This window comes from Sinohyriopsis cumingii, chromosome 19 (genome assembly GCF_028554795.1).
Source record: "Sinohyriopsis cumingii isolate HCF-2022 chromosome 19, ASM2855479v2, whole genome shotgun sequence".
NCBI lineage: Eukaryota > Metazoa > Mollusca > Bivalvia > Unionida > Unionidae > Sinohyriopsis > Sinohyriopsis cumingii.
The window spans coordinates 53759641-53771886 of record NC_142979.1 but is presented as its reverse complement, the minus strand read 5'-3'; the positions used below and the strand labels follow the sequence as shown (position 1 = coordinate 53771886).

Sequence of the window (12246 nt, the reverse complement as noted above, 5' to 3'; positions counted from 1 at the left end):
CCAAATGTTCTGTCACATACATCAAGCACCCATCTGCAAAACAGTGTAGAGCCCAACGTTCTCTCACATACATCAATCACCCATCTGCAAAACAGTGTAGAGCCCAATGTTCTCTCATATACATTAAGCACCTAGCAGCAAAACAGTGTAGAGCCCCATGTTCTGTGACATACATCAAGCACCCATCTGCAAAACAGTGTAGAGCCCAATGTTCTGTCACATACATCAAGGACCCATCTGCAAAACAGTGTAGAGCCCAATGTTCTGTCACATACATCAAGCATCCATCTGCAAAACAGTGTAGAGCCCATTGTTCTGTCACATGCATCAAGCACCCAGCTGCAAAACAGTGTAGAGCCAAATGTTCTGTCACATACATCAAGCACCCATTTGCAAAACAGTGTAGAGCCCAATGTTCTGTCACATACATCAAGCACCCATCTGCAAAACAGTGTAGAGCCCAATGTTCTGTCACATACATCAAGCACCCAGCTGCAAAACAGTGTAGAGCCCAATGTTCTCTCACATACATTAAGCACCCAGCTGCAAAACAGTGTAGAGCCCAATGTTCTCTCACATACATCAAGCACCCAGCTGCAATGTCGAGCCAAATGTTCTGTCACATACATCAAACACCAGCTGCAAAACAGTGTAGAGCCAAATGTTCTGTCACATACATCAAACACCAGCTGCAGAACAGTGTAGAGCCAAATGTTCTGTCACATATGGCAAGCATAGTGTTATGGTAGAGCCATATCTACTTTAAAATGCAGCAAGCACCAAGCTTCTGTTTTTAAGTTTAAAAGGATGTCATGTAACAATTTATAAATAGACACTGATGCAGGAGGTATGCCTCAAACAGCCAATGAAAATTCCATTGTTTGTATGAAATACATCACAGTATGCAGTGGCCTGTCTTAGTCAGCCAATGAAAATTCCATTGTTTGCATTAAATACATCACAGTATGCAGTGGGCATGTCTCAGACAGCCAATGAAAATTCCATTGTTTGCATAAGACATATCATGTTATAAATTATGATGATGTATTACTTTGCCTCAATCCCATGAAGCAATCAGATCAGTTTCCCAAAGCTTAGGAAAGCCATGTTCAGGTATTGCAAGAACAAATTTTTTTTTAGTTTGCATCACTTTCATTTGATGAAGATGTGATAGACCCAAGTGAGACAATGCTTGAATTAGATTAATGACTGCTGTTTTATTGGCGTAATTGCAAAATGAACTGCCCAGTGTCAGATCCACTGTTAGTATTTACCTTTACCTCAGTACTTTGTACACTGCACATTATGGCTTATAGGTAAAACAGCATTATTTTGGCTGAGGTACAAGATAAATCTTGACTGGTCTTTTTTAAACTTCATTCAGACATTGCAAGCCTGATTGGAAGGTGAAATCCAGGGAATATTTTGTTTGTTTACATTGGTTACAGTGGTCTGAGGCTGCAGACCGGTAATTCTATCCATTGGACCTTTAATACTTCTTATTTATTCCTATAAATTGAAGAAAATTGTTTTTAATCTTTAATACATCTGAAAATAGTCATAAAATTGGACTGATGCAAGCAAAAGTCACTTGATATTGGGAGACTCATGTTGTAAAATATTACTAAAAATTTGCAAATTTACAATGCAGTATCACCAATCAAAACTTGATCTTTTCAATCAGACTTTTGTCTTTTTTCACCTATAGCCAAAACTAAGCATCAAAAACATATCTGCTTTATATTTATTCTAGTTGCTATGAGTTTGTTTTTAGAATGGACTTGCCAGCAGAAGGCAAGAATCAACCATAGAGAATTCAGCTGCTTAAAGACATATTGCACTGAAGGACTTAAAACATCCCAAGTCTGCAAAGGAGAGAAATTATGATAAAGATAAACATATTTGAACTTTTTAGGATCACTGGAAAAGATTTGGCCATGGGCTAAGTATGATGAAAAGTGTCATTTGTGTTTTGTTAAGCGTGTATATTGGCACATCCAGTGTCAGCCAATCATTCAAATGCCTTATTCCAAGTCTTGTCAGATTTTAAAACTGACCCAGTAATAGCATGTGAAACAAGCTCAGAGCATATTACTTGCAGCAGAAAAGGTCATTGCAGGTAAATAAAACCTACCCATCTCCTTCATCAAGACCTTGACTGTCTGAGCATTATCTGCAAAGCTGAGTGCTCAACCAATTAATCACTATGTCAGAGGGACCGGAACTGCTTTCTTCTGATAAAACATGGTACTTGACATGTACACTTCAAAGACCAAGACAAAGTTTGTCTAATTAAAATTATATTTCCACTGTCCTACATGAAGATCTGACAGCGACTGCACAGGGGTCATGTTCTGGTGATCACTGTTTTTACCATAATTGCACATTTTATCATCCATTCAGATGAAGTCTTAAATTTTCACTTTGAGAAACTGAGCATTATGGCTACAGGGTATCAATGTGTACCAAATGATTTTATTCACTTTCAAATTTCTGAAAGCTGCATTTTAATTGGCTAATTTAAAGGTCACCAGAGAACACGACCCCTTAGCAGTCACTGTCAGGTCTTCATGTAGGACAGCAGAGATCTGGCTTTAATCAGATTAGACTAAGGTCTACTGTCAGATATAACAAGCACCCAACTCCCAACAGTGTAGAGTTACATCTGCTGTCAGATATGTCAAGCACCCAACTCCAAACAGTGTAGAGTTAGGTCTGAAGTAAGATATGTCGAGCACCCAACTCCAAACAGTGTAGAGTTAGGTCTGAAGTAAGATATGTCAAGCACCCAACTCCAAACAATGTAAACCCAGATTTACTGTCAGATATGTCAAGCACCCAACTCCAAACAATGTAGACCTAGACCTACTATCATATATGTCAAACACCCAACTCCAAACAGTGTAGACCTAGACCTACTATCATATATGTCAAGCACCCAACTCCAAAACAATGTAGACCTAGACCTACTATCATATATGTCAAACACCCAACTCCAAACAGTGTAGAGTTAGATGTGAAGTAAGATATGTCAAGCACCTAACACCAAATTGTAGAGTTCGATCTGAAGTAAGATATGTCAAGCACCCAACTCCAAACAGTGTAGACCTAGATCTACTATCACATATGTCAAACACCCAACTCCAAACAATGTAGACCTAGACCTACTATCACATATGTCAAACACCCAACTCCAAACAGTGTAGAGTTAGATGTGAAGTAAGATATATCAATCACCCAACTCCAAACAGTGCAGACTAGTTAGATCTGAAGTAAGATATGTCAAGCACCCAACTCCAAACAGTATAGACCAAAATCTACTATCAGCACCCAACTCCAAACAGTGTAGACCTAGACCTACTATCATATATGTCAAACACCCAACTCCAAACAGTGTAGAGTTAGATCTGAAGTAAGATATGTCAAGCACCTAACACCAAATTGTAGAGTTCGATCTGAAGTAAGATATGTCAAGCACCCAACTCCAAACAATGTAGACCTAGATCTACTATCACATATGTCAAACACCCAACTCCAAACAGTGTAGACCTAGACCTACTATCACATATGTCAAACACCCAACTCCAAACAATGTAGACCTAGACCTACTATCATATATGTCAAACACCCAACTCCAAACAGTGTAGAGTTAGATCTGAAGTAAGATATGTCAAGCACCTAACACCAAATTGTAGAGTTCGATCTGAAGTAAGATATGTCAAGCACCCAACTCCAAACAATGTAGACCTAGATCTACTATCATATATGTCAAGCACCCAACTCCAAACAATGTAGACCTAGATCTACTATCATATATGTCAAGCACCCAACTCCAAACAGTATAGACCAAAATCTACTATCACATATGTCAAGCACCCAACTCCAAACAGTGTAGACCTAGATTTACTGTCAGATATAAGACTTAGATCAGAAGTTTGGCACGTCAAGCACTGAGCTCCAAACTATGTTGATCTTGACCTACTTATTACACATGGCAACCAGTCAGTTACAGATGGCCATCCTCCATCAGCTAGTAAAGGAAGGCTGTCCCATATTCATCTGTCAGCATGTAAGCCCTAAGTTATTTCTGTATACAATGTGATGCAAGAAAGCAAAAATTATGCCAATAAAACAAAACCATCATGGGGAACAAGTTGGTGTATTATATTTCCATGGATGCAGACTGCCATATTTTTAATTCTGGAATTGAGGAGGAAGGATGCCCCAGTCTAAATCATGATAATCTTCTCCATGGAAATATTTTGTGTTATTGATTTTTTTATTTGAAACATCATTTACATGTCGTGTATTTTTTCAGTATCCAACAAAAATTATTTTCTATGATTTCATTAGAATATACACATGTATTTGGTGATGAATAATATTGTTCTAAATGAAATTATATTTAATAATTTGTTGGATGCTGAAAAAGTTTTTGTTTGCAAGGTGTCTGCAACGAGGTTGTGTATGCTCATATATGTCCCCTATTTTGAAATTCACACACACACACACACACACACACTGCTTTATTCTAGCTTTGGTAATAAGATACAGAGTTGGAAGTGCTATTTAAATTTTTTTAAAATCTTAAACAAGAAGAATTTTGTTGTTGATACAACTCATTGAAATTCATCAATTCAGTAGGAAGTTATCAAATCATAATTTCACCTTTGTTGAAGTTGGATTGTATTTTGTAGTAAATCTTGGACTGTGTGTTTTGGCAATGTCCATGAACTAATTACAGTTCACTTACCCTGAGCTTGTAAAGGCTAGTATCACCTATAAATGGCTGACATGGCAGGTTTGAATGGGCGTGTTTCTTATTAATATACTATATATATATTGGTCTGAAATATAAACCTTGATAACATCTGTGATCAAACAACAGCTGTCAGCAAGGGTACCACCTTATATTGATAATCAATATCAGGTCACTGCTATGGTCTGTATCTAGGTACTGGTTAAAAGTACCTTGGACACAAGAGCAGTACAGAATATGGGTCTTTTCTCTTGATTATCTCCTTGCCAACTATGTTGGAACATAATATAGGATTTTACTGATTTGCTCATTCATTCTTATGCTTGTTTGCTTATTCATTCATTCGTTATTCATTCTTTAACCCTATTTGTTTTAGCTGTATTTCACCCACCAACAAAAATTGGTAATGTGGATAAATGTCAAGGAGAGAAACTCAATCGATACTGAATCTGGATCACTATGACCTATTTTTCATGCCCGGGTGATTTTTTTAATATTTTCTGCTGTTTATTTGATACATCTGCAATGTTTTGTTCACATTTCACTGGCACTAATAACAGTTGGTATGCAGATGTATCTTGAGGAGATTAGATCAGCCTCCAGATTCAATTTAGGTTGTTGTTACTTATTTTTCATGCCTGAGCAACTTTTTAATTTTAGGTGTTTGCTTGTTACACCCTCATTATCTTGGACCATATTTCACCTACACTCATGAGGGGGCCCCCGAGTGGTCTAAAGCATTCACTGATCTGGATCACTGCCATCTCACCATTGTCTGCATTGATTCAAGTCTCAGGCTTGGCTAACATGGGTACATGAGAAAGCCTGCCAGTAGCTTCTCGTGGGTTGTTGGTTCTTCCCAGGGTTTTTCAAGATTCTTCCTCCACCAGTTATACTGGCCACCATGTATAGCCTATATTGTGCTGCAAAATGGTGTTAAACCCTACAACAACAACAACACCTACACTGATGAAGATCAGTATGCGGATGATCTAAAGTAGAGTGATTTTGTGACTTCGTGTTTTTTTAGCTGTTTGTTCATTGCACTTGCAGTATCTTAGATACTATTTCATTTGCGCTGGTAACAAGCGATACATGGATGCATTTCAATAAAAGTGACATGACTGTGCAGAAATTAGGTCAGTGTAACCTTATGTTTAAGGCTTGAGTGACTTGTTATTTTCAGTTACTTCTATTGTTATCTCCTTAGTTTCACCAACACTCACAGAACGTGGAATGTGAATGCATCAAATTGATTAACTCAACTATACTAAAAGTTATGTTAGAATGACATCATTTTCACATTTTAGTAGTTTTTATTTTATTTTTAACAATCCATTATTTACACCATGAATATCTTGGATAACAAATTCACCTACATGTGTGAAAATTTGTATGCGGATGCATCTCAAGGGGGAATAACTCAGCCATACCAAAAATAAGTCACTGTGGCTTCATTATTTTGGATAGAAAGACTATTGTATTTTCAACTATTTCATTTTAGTTCCATCCTCCATAACTTAGATCATATTTTACCTTCACTGCTGAAATTGATAAATGGATTCATATCAAGGGGATGAACTAAATCCTGCCCAAAACAGGTTCTTTTTATCTATGTATATTGTTAGCTACATCTCATATGCCCATGCTGGTTTGGGGATTTGTGTTTACAGGTAACGAAAACACCATGTTATTGAAATGAATTTACCCTAAATATGAGAAATGAAGTCAAAAGTTAGCATTCCTTGAAAAGGAGCCCAGTAGTTGATATGTCATTTGCATTTGAAACTAAGACATTATTGAAAACTAACTGCCTGGTATAAATACTGCATATCTTGTGTTGATGTTTGAAGAAAGTTATCTCTTTGAACAAGAAACTGAGAAATTATACAGGTGAAAATTAAATGTAACATCCTTTATCAATGCTGGATTTAAAGTTTTAAATTTTAGAATGTCTTGAACATTCTTGCAGTATACACAAATAATTTTTGACAAACCATTTTCCTATCATCTGCCAATCCTTTTATTTTAAAAAAAATGCCCTGAAAATAAGATGATAAAAAAATTTGCTGCTAATTAATATTGGCTGGTTATTAGGATTGATAACACTGCATAATTTTGATATAAATTATATATAATCTATTAACAATGTCAGCAGAATCTACATGTGAGTGCACACTTTATTCAAAAGGCTGTACCTTAGTGCACACAAATGTAGTTTGTATTTTTGTTTATCCTTCTTTTAGATGTGTTACTCTACTTATGAATAAAAGCATGACCTCTAATTACAAGATAATTTTTTTATTATTTTATTGCCACTTAATAAAAAGAAATGATACATGTATCTTATCTGTAATAGGCGTGGCATGTGCTTCAATCCAAAGGTTTTATGTGGCCTGGTATAACTTTAATCAAAGCATCGCAGTTTAAAACATACTTCACAAAAATGTTTTACCTTGCATGAAATTGTCATAAAATCACAAAAATGTTTTACCTTGCATGAAATTGTCATAAAATCAAACTGATATATACAATATCTCTGTTATATTTAAGTTTATTCCAAGGGCAGACTGCACAGAACCAGATCTGCTGTCACATAATGTACCAGCAAAGCTGGGTCAATGTAGCTTTCTCATTCTAATCAGTAGACCCCATCTGCCAGTGCATGATATGATGGAAGATTAGGATATCTTGCAATAAGAACCAGGTTACAGTTGAGTATATTTGTTAATGTTGTGTAGCAACAGCTGTGTGTAGTCATAATGGAGATATAAGGATAGCCAAACTTATATCTGAAATAAAATCACAACTGGGCTAAAAGACCATATTGATTTTGAATGAGACCTAGATAATCCAATTTAGATCATTTTGCCCTAATTGTAAAAGCCTGTGAAATCATTCACATAGTATTTACCAGCTACACATATCTGAGCTTTAACTAATAATAGAAGCATTAGTACATTTAACACATCACCCTACAAGGTTATAAATTCACACCGTTCAAGTTAGAATTAGTAGTGTTATAAATGTGGTAGCATAAGGTATGCTCAGGTCAGGTCAGGTAAGATTGAGTGTACTAGGTAAGGATACTTGACACACATCACGGTCCTGTCTGAGGTGTTATTGTCCCATATGCCACTCACCTACTTCAGAGGGAGTACACACCAATCAGGTTGACAAATTTGAAAAGGTAAACATATACATTTATTATTGGTGTTTACTCATCTGTTGTAGAGTGAATGTATTTAGAACAGTCTGCACCTTCAAAACTGGTGTCCCATTACCATATTAAATACAGACTATAAAATAATGATATTAAGCAGAGTTACAACAAATACTTTGAAAATATATATGGAATTGTTAATATATATCAACCAAAGTTGCTGGGGGGGGGGGGGTGTGTGTCTGAAATATATCCAACAACACTTTAATGATTAGTACAGTAATTGATTTAATAAATAATACAAGTGATCAAGGAGTCATGCTACTGCTCAGTCAGGGGAAGGCTTTTAGTTTAATAGATCATGGTTTTAGTTTTATAAAAATAATTTAAAAAATATGGTTTTGGTGAAATTTGTCACCTTTGGATTAAAACTGTGTATAAAAATATTACTTCAAAATAATAGTGGAGCAAAAATGGAATGCTTCAGAATTGAGAGATGAGTGCCCACGGACAGCATTGCCCTGTCCATGTTGCTCTCTGTGATGGCCAAGTAATGTGTAATAGCATACTAGCGTTGTCTTCTGTCCATGTTGCTCTCTGATGGCCATTGAAGTAATGTGTAATAGCATACTAGCATTGTCTTCTGTCCTTGTTGCTCTCCGTGATGGCCATTGAAGTAATGTGTAATAGCATACTAGCGTTGTCTTTTGTCCATGTTGCTATCTGTGATGGCCATTGAAGTAATGTGTAATAGCATACTAGCATTGTCTTCTGTCCATGTTGCTCTGTGATGGCCATTGAAGTAATGTGTAATAGCATACTAACGTTGTCTTCTGTCCATGTTGCTCTCTGTGATGGCCATTGAAGTAATGTGTAATAGCATACTAGCGTTGTCTTGTGTCCATGTTGCTCTCTGTAATGGCCATTGAAGTATTGTGTAATAGCATACTAAATAACAATAATCCTGAATATGATACATAACTCAGAATACTCTTATATGCAGACGACTGCATTAACTATATATGAGATGGTCTTCCATATAAACACCTTTTAAAAGTATACTGATTATGGCATGGGTCCATCATAAATCATGCCAAAACAGAGATACTTTTCATAGGCAACTGGAGGGGAAACCAACCTTGTCTTAGCCACATCTAAATAAAAACAATGTGAAAGCTCTTGGCATAATGTCTATAATAATGCATAATATTTGGGGAAAACTTAATTACAAAAGACTCCTAGGGAATATAACAACAGCATATGGTATGCTCGTTTTGTCGGAAGGATATACTGCACTCCCAAGGTCGTGCAGTATTCCATCCCAAAACTTGTTCATATTTTCCCATACAAATGCAGTAACCTATAATTACTGTACATCATCAAGGTCATAAATTTGACAGACTTTATTTGGGCACTTGCACATACCTCCCCCCCCATTTAACCTCTTGTCATGTTTTGTACTACATACACAAAATTTAATAGCTGACTACTATATATAGGCCTCCCCCCATAAAAATTAATTTTGTGGGTGCCACTTGGGGCAAAGAATATACTACATGCTTAGGAAATATTTACACATATTGATATATTCACACACGCGCACACCCACATCCACATACCCACCCACACTTTTAATATTCATAAAAACAAAACTGTTCAGGTGGCCTAGTGGTTAGAGCATCTGCCTCAGATGCGGGAGGTCATGGGTTTGATCCCCGCCTGAGTCATACCAAAGACTTACAAGAATGGTACTAACAGCTGCCTCGTTTGGCGCTCAGCATTAAGAAGTTAGTGTTAAGACTGGTCATCCTGGTGTCAGGATAATGTGACTGGGTGGGACATCATGCTACATATCTGCGGCATGATGCTTCAGTGCTAGGTATCACTATCAAGTGTCACACTGCATACATTGTAGCAATAAGACTGAAAAACTGTTAAAGCTAAGTTAAAAAGTCCAAATCACACATAAAAACAAGAGACTTACAAAATTAGTTGAACCACCAATAAAGTTCTAAAAGTAAGAAACCACATATTTAAATACAGATACCAGGTCAAACATATGTGAAGAGAAAAATGATTGAAAATTATACTACATTATTAATGAATCTTATAAAATACAGAGTAGAATTCAATAATCCAGATCTACACTGGAAAAGATGTGTTTGTGTGAATAAAATCTACTTCTAAGCAAATCTTAATGTTCATCTATCTATATGATGCCTGGCATATGGGGGAAAGTGCCTTTCAGGGCATATAACTCATACAATACCGATATGTCATTTATGAAGACAATACATATATTCTAAAACCCACATGATCTTAAGATGCATACTACAGATACGAAATAACAAATGCAGTTATACAAAAATATGGGGTTGGGTGTACTATCTAAACTTTTTTTTTGTATACAAACAAAATTAATGACAATGAAATATACAATGATATAGTTAATTACATTGTTAAAATTTTGGAAAGCATAAGAAGGATGCATTATATACTTGAGGCATAGGAAGGAAAATTCTGAAATAATTAAAAGAGGGATGGTGTCCTCTGCCTTAATTGGGAGAGGACAGGAGGCTGGATAGGGTTGGATTGGTATATTGCTCTCAGGAGAGTGGGTCTGCAAATCGGCCAACCCAGGTTCTCCAGGGCCTCTTTTCTTTCATCCCCCAGAGAGAGAGAGAGAGAGAGAGAGAGAGAGAGAGAGAGGGAGAGAGGAGAGAGAGAGAGAGACCTAATCTAGACACTGAGAGACACTAATGAAATGATCAACTAACCTGCAAACTAGAGAGAGAGAGAGAGAGAGAGAGAGAGAGGCCTAATCTAAACACTGAGAGACACTAATGAAATGATCAACTAACCTGCAAACTAGCAGTAGCTAACATAACCCCTAATATAGACGTAGGTACATACACAGGGATTGAGCTTATCTGATTAATTAAGGAGCAAATGAAGGTGTGATGTGAAAGCTACATGGCTAGTGTGAGATAGCATGGATCACACCGGAGCTCCCCTAAGGTAGGCCAGCAAACAGAAACATTACACTGAACAAAAACACGGGGGAACAAAAACATAATACGAACAACTGAGCAAATTTACATGTGTAACACACATTCAGACAACATGATACAATGTTATTTTTTGTTTTTGTTTTTTGTATTTATTTTCCTCTTTCTTTCTTTTATACCACTATGACACCTTACATTTAGATATGGCTAGGAGCACAGGGAAGAAAGAGGAGACCATTGGGGTTGAAACAGGTGGGTAGGTTGCACACACTAGGGGCCAGCATTAATGTGATCTGTCAGCATCACATGTAAATTCACGGCACACCTAGCTCACTTTATTCTTATTTTTCTAGACAAACCTCTGACAAAAATTAAAAGACAGCTCTTAGCAAAATTTGATCCATTGAGCTTGCCCAAATATATACACATGGTTATGGCAGTACAGAACATCATAGCACCAAACATATAGCAAACACCGGACCTACACTGATCCCTGGTTAAAGAAAAAAGGCAGGGAAACCAGCCGAATAAGCTACAGCCTATAGGATGGGAACGTAAACCTTTTTTTAACACACAACAAAAAAAAAAAGCAGAGGTTAGGGAAAGAGAACTTGTATTCAAAAAAGATAAACTTTTATCAAATTCTATTTTATAATTTTCTGTACACAAAACAGTAGACTAAGAGGATAAACAGAGATATAAAATCATTTAAAATTTTTAGACCAAGGCGGTTCCTTCAGAGTTCTCCATCTTAACATCCACAAATAAATGTCAAAAAGTGAATGCATTAGAAAATTCTGCACTTGATCAAAGTGAATGTTTGTAGAACAGTCTACACTTTGTCAAAGTGAATGCATTTAGAATGGCCTGTTCTTTGTTAAAGTGAATGTATTTAGAACAGTCTGCACTTTTTCAAAGTAAATGCATTTAGAATGGTCTGCTCTTTGTCAGAGTGAATGTATTTAGAACAGTCTGCACTTTGTCAGAGTGAATGCATTTAGAATGGTCTGTTCTTTGTCAGAGTGAATGTATTTAGAATAGTCTGCACTTTGTCAAAGTGAATGCATTTAGAATGGTCTGCTCTTTGTCAAAGTGAATGTATTTAGAACAGTCTGCACTTTGGCAAAGTGAATGCATTTAGAATGGTCTGCTCTTTGTCAAAGTGAATGTATTTAGAACAGTCTGCATTTTGTAAGAGTGAATTCATTATGAACAGTCTGCACTTTTCAAGGTTCTGGAGAAAATGATACAGAATGTTTTTGTACAGCTGCTTGCAGAAACTTGGGTGATGTCGGAGGGTTCCTGAAGGAAAAAAT

General features: G+C 36.5%; 1 protein-coding gene across 1 annotated transcript in view; it reads left to right on the top strand.

Moving 5' to 3' along the window:
* Positions 1-12246, top strand: part of LOC149775720 (uncharacterized) — a 149621-nt gene that overhangs the window by 53572 nt on the left and 83803 nt on the right. The window lies entirely within an intron of this gene.